General features: G+C 31.7%; 1 protein-coding gene and 1 long non-coding RNA gene across 3 annotated transcripts in view; both read right to left on the reverse strand.

Annotated features, from left to right (window-relative positions):
* Positions 1-12,351, reverse strand: part of Mmp2 (Matrix metalloproteinase 2) — a 185,824-nt gene that overhangs the window by 76,131 nt on the left and 97,342 nt on the right. The window lies entirely within an intron of this gene.
* LOC147908151 (uncharacterized) overlaps positions 880-12,351 on the reverse strand; it is a 30,685-nt gene continuing 19,213 nt past the window's right edge. Inside the window, exon 2 of the long non-coding RNA XR_015546773.1 lies at positions 880-12,173. This is a non-coding gene — a long non-coding RNA (uncharacterized LOC147908151). The remainder of the gene's footprint in view (positions 12,174-12,351) is intronic.

The raw sequence follows: 12,351 nt of genomic DNA on the forward strand, positions 1-12,351 counted from the left end.
TGTTCAAGTATCCGGACGCGGACGAATAATCAACGGCACCTAGAAAAACGTTACAGTGACCATAAATTGGATAAACTGCCGCGATGCTCAAGGCAATTTATTTACCAGTAGTTTGTAATTTTTTTCTAACGCTCCTCCGCTTCGTAAACTCCGTAAAGAGATTCGAGCCGTAAGCGAATTAAATGCGACGAGATAAGGTCAGCATCTATCCCGTGCAGGACGTTCCAAAAGCGATACCAACGAGAACGGACGCGACCAACTCGCGATAATTTATCAAACTATCCATTAATTTTCATTAAGTTCGGCCGAATTTTCTCTGTTGCTAAATTCTCTCTGTTTTCTCAAAGTTACTCATAGTCAGCTACCTTTCAAGCTTCCGATGTTGGATAAATGTCGAAACTATGTTTGATATAATCAATAGTACATCGCGTAGTGAAGTACAAAAACTAATGCCTAAATTCTAAGTAGAATCGCAAGGCTCATAATATATTCTTGTAAGACTTGTAAGAATTTTTAAATGCTTATACCTTTATATAATATTTTTACAGACAGCTTCTTACTAGCCATAAAATTTACAAGAAATCGTAGATATTTTCGAATCGTAGATCTTATGATACATAAACTTAGGAAACTACTCATAAGTTCTAACAAGTTTTACGAGAACACGTTACGAGTCTTACGATTCTGCTTAGAATTGACCCATAAATTGAAGAAAAGTAAGTATCGCAAGCAATTCCAAACCGAGTGATATTAATTTTAATTTCAATTCGTTCCAGTAATTCTAATCTTATATTTTAATTTGTTTAAAAAATTGTTACGTTTACAAATCAATAAAAATAGAAAATCAATCAAAGTCATGACTTTTCGTTTCTAGAAAGCTTTCTTTTTTCTCTTTTTGCGCCGTAAATAATAGTAAAAATAAATTTTAAAGAAATGAGAGCAACAGAATAAATATAGCTACAATATTTGTATATAAAATGTAGGATATATTCTATTTCGAGTTTATATGTCACAAGCAATTTTAAAGTGAAGGCAATGCAAGGTATTAATTTTAATTTCAATTCGTTCTAGAAATTCTGATCTTATTTTTTTTTTAATTTCTACAGTTAAAAATGTTACTTTCACAAATCAATAAAAATAAAAAATCAATCAAAGTCATGACTTGTTTTTGCAGGAAACTTTCTCCTCTTTGCATAAATACTATAACGATAAAAATAAATTTCAAAAGAGTAATAAAATAACGTAAATAAATATAGATAGAATATTTGTGTCATAAATATACGTACGCTACATGACGTAAAACCGTCTCGACAGCCCGTATATTGATGTCATTTGCTCGGAGAGTCACTTGCATCGAATTGTGTCACAAGACATATACAGTGAGAACAAAAAAGATACCCTGTATGTAATCGAATAAGAAGTCTCGCGATCCAATCGAGGAGAGTTGCGATGTTAGGTTTGATGAGTGTTGCATATTGCAAAGAGTCGCGAGTGAAAACACACCGTATAGATCGTCTCGTCGTGAATGCAGGCGACCCGTCAGAGTCGAGTGATGAAAAGTGATGCGTGATCAAAAGTTAAGGAAGTATTGCTTGGTACCAGGCTCTTACATCCGTAGAGAGCGAGATGACTATTTTATATCCCTCCCGATATTCCACAACATGCAGTCGCTGCAATTTTCCGCACTCAGCGCGATGGAGAAACATCGACGAAGTAGTGCGCAATGATTTCTGTTTTAATCTTCCGACGAGGAAACATAAAGGCGCACGTCCGCCGCTGAGAAGTGTTATCGACTCGCCCCCGCTGTAATATTCAATGTTTTATCGAGGCTTCGTACCACGCTTGCAACTGTAGACGCCTATTAAAGAGCTTTATGTCTTATCGAACAAAATGAACCGTCACCACAACTGTACCGCAAACAAGAAGGTAATATTCGATTCGCATTTAATTTACTGAGGAAATAATTTGTAATAATTAATAATGTAATAAAGTAATATAATAAAATAAGAATGTTTATGTAAAATTGATCTATCTGATATGTATAATTATTTTTTTTAAATTGTCAATGATTGAAAATGTTCTTCTCTTAATAATTAATTAATAATTTTCAATTAATACGTCTGATAAAAAAAAATATTTTTTTAAATATCAGAATCTAAACCTAAAGCCGACCGATGTGTCCATTTTTATTATCGCCACATCGGTAAAGGCATTGTCAATAATCGAAAAGCTCGTAGAAAGACATGTGTCGGTACTCACGATAAAACATTTTTTCTTAATGGAGGGTTTTATTCTCGATGTGCCAAGGAGAACTCGGCGAAGTTTACAAGCGGTTTATAAAAGCAGTCGCCGTTAATAATTCCGTAGCAAGAAGCATCTTTTATTATGAGAAAAACTTTCGAGATACTCGATCGTTTCCTGCACCAGTGATGGACTCGATGCGAAAGCGCACTATTTCTGCTAAACGATACTAATATTTTTATTTATCTAGCGAGAAAATATTAGCTCTGAGTATCGAGCTTTCGAAGTTCCTTAGAAAGTTTCTTCGAGGTCTTCTATAGTTTTCCTTAGTTTCGAATTTTCTAATATCGAGATTTATTTCACGACAAAAATAACTCAATAAACGAATTATTAAAATTGTATTCTCAAAATATTTAAAATGATACAAATTAATAATCAGTTAAATAAAGTAATTAATTAACTGGAAATCTGTGGTTAATCATCAAACTGATTTGTAATGAACAACTGCTAGGTCCAATTTTTCATTATCCGGTTAACTTGTGATTAAGCTTAACCTGATGTTTTATCCAATGGACTTCATCCACGATATCATCACAGATGAAGTTCATTAGATAAACCAGATTAAGTCTTACTATCAGTTAACCAGAAAATGAAAAATTGGGCCCTAATGTTACTATCATAAAACTATTAGTTTAGTGATTAATCATACTAAAAAAACATCATTTTTAATCATTAAGTTAAGTGAAATTAAGTCTTAAATTACAGGTTAATCAGATAATGAAAAACGTTTAAACGTCGTAATGAGAATCTCCGTATCGAGAATCTTATATACATATTTTTAAATGGAAGTATTTAAGTACTAAATACAAAAGAAAAAGAAATTATTTCTGATGCCTTTAAACTTATAATTAGTAGTATATAACGTAACTTTTTATTGTATATACAAATGAGAAGTGTATATAGAAAGAAGATATTACAAATATTTATTTTATAAACATGGAGAAAGATTTTAAATTTTTATCATCTTAAATATATAATTTTCAGATTATTATCCAAGAAAATAGAAAAGACATTTATATATTTAACATAATATAAACAATAAAAAAAATTTTTACTATTAAAAAATTATACCTCCTAAAAATGTAACATATAAGTTCTCCATTTTTCTGCACGAATAATAGAGCTTTATAAAGTAAAAGAAAAATTAAGTAAGAAATTTAATTTTTCTTAACGTCGCGCGTCATTTTATCGAAATAGTCAAATAATTCGATCAAAGTCTAAAAAAATCTCGTTCAAAGGTAAGTTCCCAAACTAAAATGAGCTTTTTCGCGATAGCGATGGGAAAATGTTATTACGCACCCGCACGTATCACTATTCGACATACATAATTGAATCGAGAGTCTCACAAAGAGCGGCAACGGCAACACGAAGCTTAATGGACGAACGGTTCTCGCTTTAAACTCTAAAAGCGTGTAAGGGCAACGCCCAAATTGATGGGTACACGAGTGGCGACGATGACGACGTCGACATCGTTGTCGTCGAAAACGGATTCACGCGACGCGAGGAAGACGAGGAAAAGACCGAAGGATGCAACGAGAATGCAGCAAGCTTGCAAGTTGAAGAGTGACGGGGGTGACCGCAGCAGCCGCGTGTCTCGAAGATGCGCAATAACTAACGACTAAATTAAATTAAAAGCCCTCGGTGGCAGACGATCCTTCGCGCTTTCCCGTAGGCTTTCAAGTAATTAGGTCGTCCGCCCGCAACGAGACACCTTTCTCTCTCTCTATCTCACTCTCACTCTCTCTCTCTCTCTCTCTCTCTCTCTCTCTCTCTCTCTCTCTCTCTCTCTCTCTCTCTCTCTCTCTGTCTGTCTCTCATTATGTTACGATAGTTCGCACTGTGTGTGATAAGGTTGCGTGATCAGGTTGCATCATTTGCTACAAGAGACATCGTATCAATAGTTTCCGGATTTGACGCCAAAAAAATGTAAGAGTTCAAACATCATGATTTACCATACAGTTCTAACGGAAATATATCTTCTGTAAATAATAAATTTATAAAGTTCAGATTTTAAGTAATTTTTTAACAAAAATAAAACGAAAAACTGCTATAATTCAAAATAATTTCTAGTAAAAAATAATCTTGTATATTTACAAATTAAGAATAAAGGATTCAAAGAAATTATAACAGAAGTAATTAAATCCAATAAAAATCAATAATTAAAGAATAAGTCATTAATTCAAGAATAAATTAATATTAATACAATTTATAAATCACAAATAATAAGTGGTAAAAGAAAACTGCCAGAATCCAAAAGTATAAATAAAATAATTCTTGATATAGAAAGATATTTTTGTAAATTTAAAACTATTTTTTGTGAATATGATTTAAGATGGACTTTAAAAAATGTATTATTTTCCCACTCTCTTGCTCTGAATCTTTCGTCAAACATTTCGCGTCAGCCGCACATCAATATCACAATTTTCGATATTAACACATTAAATTCGACACGTAGAAGTCTCACTGTGAAGGAATGTATGCGGGAAACGTCCAAGATGGAATCTCGGTTCGGAAGAGGAAAACGGTAAATCCCAGAGCATTCCTCATCCCTCATCCCTCACGCACGACGGCGTCTCGAGAGCTCCGTTTAAGATCGTCTCGTTTCTCGTGCCATTTCGTGCGAGTTGTCATTTCGACGCCACCACTGGGATAACGATTACATGACCGACGATATATACCAATGAACAACCGTACACTAATTGCTATGAATCTTGCGGAGAGGGATGCGTGGAAAAATATGTTATACGCTTCCAACATGCCCTCTAAGATGCTGGGAATTTTAAAGCATTATGTGAATATGCATCATTCTATAACACTAATTTAAGATGCTAATATATGTGAAATTTTATATATATATATTTTTTGTGTTACGTAACTCATAATAATTGTAATTTTATTCATAAAGATCTTTTGTCGTCAACATATATTTTATAATTTTTTTTTAAAAAGAAAGAACTCCAATTTTTGTTAAAAATAAAGCTTTGACTAACAGTTTCCCAGAACAAAATTTTTGTATAAATATAAGTTTTCTAAAATAAGTTATTAACCGTCATTATTATACATTATATATGTATAACATATAGTTATTATGAATAAAAAATATTTAAATTTAAATTAAATTTTTAATAGTAAAAATTAATGAAAATATTAAAATATAAATCGAATTTTTTGCAAGAAATAATCAACGATAAATCTCGTAAATAATGTAATATTAAAACGATTAAAATCAATGGGACCATCTATTTATTTAGTAATTATTAAGTAACGACGACTTGCTTTTTCAAAAGGACTCTTTTAAGTGATAATGTTCCACGGACTCGATAAATGAGAAAATGGAAACCAGTCATTTCCGGATATTTCTGGCAATTGCCTTAATAAAACAATTTACACGCGCTACGTAAAAATGTTGCGGACGCGCACAATACATTAATATTTACGCCCGTATTTTATAACCAAACAAATAAAAAAAAGAGGAAAGAACGACTGACTCGAAAAAAAACCATTAGCAAACTAGTAAGTTTAATACGTTCGAGTCAATTAAATTACCCAGCAGTCGACAATAAAACACGCAAATATAAAAACAAAAAATATAAGAATATTTAAAAATATTTTAATGTTGCAATGTATTATAAATATTATAAAATGTTAGTTACATATTAAAAAATAAATTTTTTGGGGCACGTAAATTTTTATTCTATTAGTATTTAATTAATAAAGCTAATATTATTTAATATTTTTTTTTGAAAACTTAATTCCGTGGAAACTTAAGTTCGTTATCAATATAGACACACCTAGCTTTCATCATATTTTAATCGTTTATTAAATAACTTCTAAACTTAGCGAGCACGTGCCGGATCGTTATGTGACACGATTAGTTAATTTAAACGATCTCAGTTTTTTCGAAGTTGCAAATTTAACGAGCATATATCGAATTTTAATGGGGTCGTTCTTCAACGAGAAAAAGAGAACTGATGGCGGCAGAAAACGGAAGTTTCTGTTTTTTTGCGAGCAAAGCTAAGCGCTTAACCGAGTTCGGTTGAACATCACAAAAATTATCTGTCGTGTTTTCGTGAGGAAAAAAACCAACACGTGCATATTATGACATTAAAACTGATGACGTTGACAGTGGAATTAGCCGATGCTACAAACAACAGAATGTTGCATGACTTATTATAATATTATATAATTCAAACAAAGCAGAAATATGAAATAAAATTTAAAAAATATTTCTTTTCTTCTTGTTTTTAATTAAATAAAAAAAATTGATGAAAACAACACTGACTTAGAATTTCGAAAAGAGCTAAAGATTTAAACAAAATAATAAAGCTCTAAATAATTAGCGATGAATTAATGTAGCATAATAAATTACAATAACATTGCAACAAATAATAAAAAAATAATTGGAAATAAATTAATATTAGTACTTAATGTTTAATTTGTAATATAGATGTAATATCAATATCGATAAAAGTCAATTTTGCTTAAAGGAATAATTATCAACGAGTCTTCGAATGATAAAAAGCAATGTAATTTATTTGCTTGCCATGATTTTGTCTGCGTCGTCCGTATTACGACATCGTACTTCCTTCTTAGAGCAATCGATTTCTAATTTATTTGAGCCATCAGATAGCTATTATAATTCCACTTCTCATTTACAACTGATTTTAATAATGGCATTATTAAAAAATTTCTACTTTACAAGGCAATATGATACCTGGCGCAACCGGTGGAGCGCGGAATGTTTTAATAGGTTTGTGGTAAGCAAACTCAACGAGAAATAGATTAACAGGCTGTAAATATTAAGTTAGAACAATGGCTAGTTATTTGCCAACGCAATTATCAACAAGTCTTTCGTCTAATTTATTTTAGATAGCCTATAGAAAATATGAATGACATACAAATATAAAAATAATAATAATGTAATCAAATTTAATCCACATATTATCCAATTTTAAATATACTGTTTTCTAAGTTTACATTTTTTATTTTAATTTTATCAAATACACATCAAATAATATGGTCAAAAATTGAAAATATTATTTAAAGAAGAATTAATTCTAAGATAGAATCATCATAAAAATGTCTATTGTGATACTACCTTATATAACAGCGGTCTAAGAAATACAAAATTATTCTCCCCATCAATCGATACCAATAAGGGCGCTTTGTGGATATTTCAAGTGCTTTACTCAACTGCAGAGAATTGCGACGGAATCCTGAGGTTGCACTCCTTTGCGATCGAAACGAGCTTCTTTCGCAGCAAAGCGAAAAAAATGTCAATGCTGAGAACGAGATTGTCAAACGGACATTGAACAGTTCTGGACAAATGCCAGCACGATGCGACACAGTGTTCGAAGATGAAAGACGAATACATAAATTCTCGGAAAATTATTAAATATAGCCGTAAGTCTTTCAAATTTAAACATTTTCGAGCATTAATTTTTATTTAAAAAGTAAGACTTTACTTGAATAAAATATGATTCTATAAATAAATATATAAGATTTAGATTATATATCTATCTTACAAAATATCTTAAAAGAAAAGGAGAGTGTAGAAAATTTCCGTTAAAATGTAATAAAAATATCTATTTTAGATCTTTACTTAAACTTACCAAAACCAATTTTCTAAACTAAAAAAAATAATAACTATTTCAAGTAAAATAGTTTCATTTAAACGTAAAATATCTTATTTGCCTGGTATGTTAATTTTATATCAAACATTCATTCCGTATGCAATTTTATAAATTCACTCTAATTTAACCTAAGATAACATTTTGACCTCTAAAACTCGGTCTTCATATTTGTTTATACACATAGAATAATAAACCTCTAGTAACAAAATATAATATTTCTTCTTTCTCTCTCTCTCTCTCTCTCTCTCTCTCTCTCTCTCCCCTCTCTGCTTCTCCCTCCCTCTCCCCTCTCTCTTTCTCTCTTTTCGACAATAGATGATCTCTAAGAATTCGCTCTGATGATACCATCTCCCGTCAATGCTTGTCTGCTTTGTAAAATTACCAAGCCGAAGAGAACCGGAGTATCCGCTCGTCAGCGATATCCGAGAGCAAATACGAGTTTTAATGGAATTTCTACTTCTGAATCTGATTTCCGCGTTCGCCGATAAAAATTCCCACCCTTCGTTCGCGTGCGCAAAATTTTCAACGCGATCGAAATTTGCCATGAAGCATAAGATATTAACATACCGCACGGTTAGTACGTAAAACATTAAAAAGAATAATTTTTGCTAAAATGTGATTCGATATATGTGCGCCAATGGCGTCAATTAAGTTTTTTAAAAATATACTTGCTTTTAAAAATATACTTATTACTTGAATATACTTATAATTTACATCAAATTTAAATTAATTATTCGGACAGCTCAAAGATGTTCAGAGAGGTGATAAAAATGAAACCTTTCTTGATTTATATCAGAGAGAAAGTTTCTTTCTCTTCCTCTCTTCGGATCTCCGCGGACCCTTGCGAATATCTTCGAGTCTAACGATCACTCTCGCGGAATTCGTTACGCAAGCCCCTGCTAATTCGCGCATCGATCGTAATTACTCCCCGCTCTGGAAGAGCCGAGATATTGCGGAGGCGTATTTGACGGAGATAACCACTATCTCAGCAAATACTCCCGCGCGCACAAACAGCCGCTGCGACGTTTGCACTGAACACTCGAAAGGCGTTCAGTATTATTTAGGTGTCCCATTATTAAGTCATTATTAAGCTTAACTGGGACAACGTGTTCACAAACGTCTTTATATCTTGATAAAGATAAGATTAGGAAAAAGAAAGAACTATATACTACACGCACATAATACAATACTGAGTATGAATAAATAATAATTTGAATAACAATATTTTTTCGCAAACATTGAAATATTAGGAAAGAAAATTTATGAAAAATTATGATGCCATAAATCCTACTTTTTTACTGATAAAAACTCAGCTCCGAGATTAATTTTTCTTCCTATGAAATTAGAGATTCTATAATAGAGTCTGACGTTACGGGATGACAAACTTTTGATTGATTCATCGTTTTTGTCAACTTTAGGAAGTTGGAACGAGTAAGGTAGTATAAGAATAGACAGCATGTATAAAAAAAAACAGTATAGCCTTTTTTCTCACTCTTGTTTTGACATTTTTGAAATTGCTTGAGGTGAGACTCTGTTACAGGCTCTCTACGTGAAATACGTCACCAACAAGCAGGACTCGTCATGGTATTAAAATTTAATATAGGACAATACATATGCTACGTAATATTACAAGTAAACGACAAAACGAATAAAGTAAATTACAGATGACTATAAATCCATATATTAATGATACATTAATTGCCTTAATGTGCTGAACGTTTCCTTTCGCACTTTCGTCACGACAATCACATTTGTCAATAATCGAAATAATTACAAAGAGTTTGAAAGTCATGGAAATTTAAATTGTAATTTTTAAGCAGCGAAAAGAAAGTTGGCAAACGTCTGTAATTTAAAAGTAGAGAATTATTATATGATATATAATATTATTATAGGAGAGATTATTCCTGTAATGTGAAAATAGATATAAATTTCACATTTTAATTTATTAAATAAAAATATCTCAAACCACTTCGTTCAATTAATCTTCTTTGTTAAATCAAGTGAAAAATATTATTTTATTTTCAAGTTTCCAGTGAAATAGTCAATGATTTTGTCAGTTATTGCGAAATGAAACGAGATCTTTACGAGCGTGATAAAATGACGCGAGACAAGCATTCTATTTCACGACGCAAACTTTCCATCATGATGTAAATGTACTAACAACAACGAGACTATTCCTTCGAAAAGATCTCAGGGGATTTCGTTGGGACGCTTTCCGGAGGAGAATGCGGTTTTTCCGGTCTGCTCGTCTCTCGCAACACGAAAGGTAACGAAAGTTACAGGACAAATTCTAACAACGGCAAATATCACAACGCCGCAATCTCGACGCATTATAAAATGGGATATCTTCGTGTAGTTTATGATAGTTGCTTTTACAACATGACGCCATTATATGTTTGCGACTCGCGTTGACTCAGGAAATCAAGGTGAAAGACTCGTTGCCTGTATAAAGTAATCGATAATTCTCACTCTCTTTTACATTTTCGACTGAAATCTGATTTAGACGACCTATAAGACGCTTTACATTTTAAAATAAAATTCTACTTATATGCTCTATATATTGATTGTGTATTCAAAAATATATCTATGATATATTTTAATATATCAATATATATATGTATTATTATATATATTATAATATAATAATTATAGTAACAACAATTATATGTTATAACATAAGTGTAATATATCTCGTACAATAAATCATGTTATATTGGAGTTCTTGTACAGAAAAATATTGCTTTTTCGCAGCAGTAAATGCAATTCCAATAGTATTTTCCGTATAGAAAAGTGGCATTCTTTCAAAAAATTCCATTTACAAGGAGGATACTTTGTCATGCGATTACATTCAGCGGCTGACGCATAGAAAAACAAGGTTGAAAATTCATGCGATAAGAAAACTGTCGCTAATATGGAAACGGAAATGCAAGTCTGACGATAACATTGTTTTCATGGAAACAAAGGTCTTGCCCGTAAAAACTATAACCTACCGCATTGATATATGGATATAAATGACATCTTCCTATTAGGAACTATTATTCATACTTGTAAAATATTTGCGTATAAATAACGATTATATTTTAGATTTATCTCGTATTCAACGAAAAGACCTTAAACAATAACGGAAAAACGCAAACATATAACGAAAAGAAGTGAATGCGTAAGAGATAAAAACTTGTTTTTTATTTTTGAAAATTAAAAACTTGAATAATTATGATAACAGACCCACAAACAAAGTATCCTGGGGTGGGATGGAGATCCAGTTATTCTTATGTATTTTGAGTCGCTAAATACAAATCTGACATAAAAATAGGAGGACCATCCAGGACAAATTTTCAATCTAGAGCGAAAAAATGAGTCAAAAATCGGAAAAATAGGTTCTTTTTTCGGTCTAGATTTAAAATTTATCCAGGATGGGTAATTTTATTATGTATGTTTCCGTTTTTTGTCTGCAATTCCATAAATGACAATTTTTTAAATTATATCGTTGCTGTAGCAAATGAGTTATATATATATTATTATACCGGATATTTAAAAATTCGCGCCCGCGAAGTACAAGACTTCATACTTCATGTTAAAAGAAACAACTTTTTCCTTTTGCAAAATTACGTCTGACGAGTTGTTTTTGCAGGAGAGCAGGTTAAAGTTCTACGAGTAAACGCAAAAATTATTTATCAAATGTAATTTTACTACAAAAAAAGTTGTTCGTTTTAGCACAAAAAACAACTTTTTTCTTTAGCAAAATTGCCTCCGTAAAAATTATTTATCGGACACAATTTTGTTAAAGGAAAGAGTTATTTGTTTTAGGATAAAGTATCATATCTTGTACTTCGCGAGCACGAATTTTGAAATATTCTATATATATGTATCAACGATTCATTTATTCTAAGTTAATTTCCATTATTTTAACAAATATACATTATTATAAATATATTTAAATGATTCTTACATATACTTTAAACTTATTTCTTAACTTATCCCGTTATTACAAAAAGATGAATAGACATTATCTGTTTTTCCCACAGTACGATTGCTATAACAGTTAAAGTGCCAATCCCGTCATCAAGAAGACCGCAATGTTATTTACTTCTTTTTTCCTTCTCGACATCCTCGCGATTCCTTCGGGAAACTACCGAAGGATCCTAAAGTCGGAATTTTCGTCGGGAATTCGCATAACTTCCTGTCAATGCAATTCTCTCATTTCGCTCTTTCTCCCTTTGTTTCTTCTTATCTCCCTTTCTGTCAAGGAGTAATACAAAAGAACGGCGATGAATCACCGTCAAGTGGACCATTGACTCCCACAAAGAGAGTTGGGAAGAAAAAGGAAAAATCAAGGAAATATGTTTCGCGAAACATTTCCGGAACTATCAGACGCTTCCAACTTCTTTCTCACGAAAGTGCTCTCGATCCTCGATCA

This window comes from Acromyrmex echinatior, chromosome 11, assembly GCF_024713525.1.
Source record: "Acromyrmex echinatior isolate Ae372 chromosome 11, ASM2471352v2, whole genome shotgun sequence".
Lineage (NCBI taxonomy): Eukaryota > Metazoa > Arthropoda > Insecta > Hymenoptera > Formicidae > Acromyrmex > Acromyrmex echinatior.